The sequence below is a fragment of the Somniosus microcephalus genome, chromosome 28 (genome assembly GCF_052327205.1).
Source record: "Somniosus microcephalus isolate GS21.2 chromosome 28, FLI_Smic_1.0, whole genome shotgun sequence".
In the NCBI taxonomy this organism is placed as follows: domain Eukaryota; kingdom Metazoa; phylum Chordata; class Chondrichthyes; order Squaliformes; family Somniosidae; genus Somniosus; species Somniosus microcephalus.
Window position 1 is genome coordinate 12,082,673 of NC_141014.1, and position 3,280 is coordinate 12,085,952.

At 46.3% G+C, this 3,280-nt stretch overlaps 1 non-coding gene across 1 annotated transcript; it reads right to left on the reverse strand.

The window, feature by feature from the left end:
- Window positions 1-961: 961 nt before the first annotated feature.
- Window positions 962-1,034, reverse strand: trnar-ucu (transfer RNA arginine (anticodon UCU)). The gene has a single exon. It is a non-coding gene; the product is annotated as a tRNA-Arg (tRNA).
- Window positions 1,035-3,280: the final 2,246 nt, after the last annotated feature.

Sequence of the window (3,280 nt, forward strand, 5' to 3'; positions counted from 1 at the left end):
AGTGCCTTATCCATTAGGTCACTGGGGCTGAATACACAATGTAACCCGCCTGAGGGCAATTGACCACTCCGAAATGTGACATCTGCCTCAGTTTCAGCGTCGTTGAAAGTTCAGCAGAGATGGGAGCTATTTTCACCCATCATATCTGTCACTGCTCGCGCCATACCAGAGCCACCTACAACAACTTGTATTTATATAGCGCCTTTAACATAGTAAAATATTCCAAGGTGCTTCACAGGTGCGATTATCAAACAAAATTTGACACCGAGCCACATAAGGAGATATTAGGACAGGAGTCCTAAACCTTGGTCAAAGAGGTAGGTTTTAAGGAACATTTAAAGGAGGAGAGAGAGGCAGTGAGGCGGAGATGTTTAGGGAGATACCGTGCCCACTGCCCATTCCCCGACCCTGCCAGCTCTTTGTTTTCATCATTGAGCCCTGGAACTTTGCTCAAATTTGATTCCCAATTCCTGGCCTTCTCTGCCATCAATACTACACTACTCCACTGGACTCCACTGGAATACATTGTAAGACTCAGCTGCTGTGACTCTGATCTTCTATTCAGTTGCTGCAGTTTGAAGGTAACTTTGTCCAGTTTACAGCCCATCCCCCATCGCTGCTGTTACCTGCTGAGTCTGTGACTGTCCCACTGGTTTATTTTGTTGCTGTCTGGGTCCTGGTCAGAAATTCACTGTCCTGGGCCGACGTCCATTTCTCCACCGTTTCCGCATCTTGTGGTGGCCTCCAACTTCACCAGTGCTTTCTGCCACACAACACTTCTCCACATTTCCACAGAAATACCTCCAGCATACCTCTCGGTTACTCTGCCCTCCCAAATCCCTTCAGAATGTCTATCAACTTGCGAACACTGCCCTGACCATCTCCGAGTTTATTCTGGATGGCTGCATTGACATTCTGGGCCTTCACGGCTATATCATCGTGCCAATCTTTAAAAAAACATCACCCCAGATGGGACTCGAACCCACAATCCCTGACTTAGAAGGCCAGTGCCTTATCCATTAGGCCACTGGGGTTGCATATAAAGAAATGAAAATCATGAGACTTAAGGGTCAGTTTGTGACCGCCAAATCATTATTTACAGGGCAAATTATTCTCACAGCACACAGAAAATCTTTGATTAGGATTTAAAATTCACATTGTTGGGTGGCTAATGAATCGATTCACCCCATTCTTCCCATGTGGCCCGAATACTACGGTAGGTAATCAATCAAACCCAAACTGCACAGCCAGAGTAAAGTTTGTACACAATTTCAAACTTAGCAGATGACACAAAACTTGGAAGTGCAGTGAACAGTGAGGAGGATAGTGATAGACTTCAAGAGGACATAGACAGGCTGGTGGAATGGGCGGACATGTGACAAATGAAATTTAACGCAGAAAACTGATACATTTTGGTAGAGGGAGTGAAGAGAGGAAATATAAACTAAAGGGTACAATCCTAAAGGGGTGCATGAACGGACAGAACTAGGGGTGTATGTACACAAATCATTGAAGGTGGCAGGGCAGCTTGAGAAAGCAGTTAAAAAAGCTTACGGGATCCTGGACTTCATGAATAGAGTTGTAGAGTCATCGAGTCATAACGGCACAGAGGGAGGCCATTCAGCCCATCCAGTCCGTGCCAGCTCTCTTTAGAGCAATCCAGTCAGTCCCATTCCCCCGCTTTATTCCCATAGCCCTGCAAGTTTATTTCCCTCAAGTGCCTATCCAGCCTCCCCTTGAAAACATTGAGTGTCTCCACTTCCACCACTTCCGTCGGCAGCGAGTTCCAGGTCATCACCATTCACTGTGTAAAAAGGTTTTTCTCACACCCCCCCTGTATCTCTTGCCCAATTCCTTAAATCTGTGTCCCCTAGTCCTTGTACCATCAACTAGTAGGAACAGCCTTTCCCCGTCTAGCCTATCCAAACCCGTCATAATCTTGTACACCTCGATCAAATCACCCCTCAACCTCCTTTGCTCTAACGAAAATAAATCCAGCTTCTCCAACCTGTCCTTATAGCTAATATCCCCCATCCACGGAACCATTCTGGTAAATCTCCTCTGCACTCTCTCAAGGGCCTTCACATCCTTCCTAAATTGTGGTGACCAGAACTGGATGCAATACTCCAGTTGTGGTCCAACCAGCGCTTTATAAAGGTTCAGCATAACTTCTCTACTTTTGTACTCAAAACCTAAAGCCTCTATTTATGAAGCCCAAGATCCCATATGCTTTGTTAACCACTCTCTCAATATGTCCTGCCACCGAGGTATAGAGTAGAAATTCGTGGAAATTATGATGAACCTTTATAAAACACTGGTTCGACCCCAACTGGAGTATTGTGTCCAATTATGAGCACCGCACTTTTGGAAGGATGTGAAGGCCTTAGAGAGAGTGCAGAAAAGATTTACGAGAATGATTCCAGGGATGAGGGACTTTAGTTATGTTAGACTGGAGAAGCTGGGGTTGTTCTCCATAGAGCAGAGAGGACTGAGAGTAGATTTGATAGAGGTGTTCAAAATCATGTGGGGTCTGGACAGTGTAGATAGAGAGAAACTGTTCCTATTGGCGGAAGGGTCGAGAACCAGAGGACAGATTTAAGATGATTGGTGGAACAACCAAAGGCGACGTGTGGAAAAACTTTTTTACTCAGCGAGTGGTTAGGATCTGGAATGCACTGCCTGGAAGGCTGGTGGAGGCAGATTCAATCACGGTTTTCAAAGGGGAATTGGATAAGTACCTGCAGGAAAAACATTTGCAGGGCTACGGGGAAGGGGCAGAGACAGTGGGACTAGCTGAAGTGGTATTGCAGAGAGCTGGCACGGGCTCGACGGGCCGAATGGCCTCCTTCTGTGCTGTAACCATTCTATGATAAGCTTTGGGTCACCTGTCCTAGTGTCTATTTATGTGGCTCGGTGTCAAATTCTCTTTGATAATCTCTCCTGTGAGCCCCTTGGGACGTTTTACTGCTTTACAGATGCTATATGAATGCAAGTTGTTGCTGCAGATGGCTCTGGCACGGCACGTGAGCAGCGGCAGATATGATGGGTGAAAATAGCTTCCCTCAGTGCTTAACTTTCCAGGATTTGAGAAATGTGGGGAATTTCAGAGCGGTCAATTGTCCTCAGGTGGGGTGCTGTTTGTATTTAGCCCCAGTGGCCGAATGGATAAGGCACTGGCCTCCTAAGTCAGGGATTATGTGTTTGAGTCTCATCTGGGGTGATGCGTTTTTAATGATTGACACTATGGCGGATTAGACGGGGCAAGTGGTGGAAAGTACAG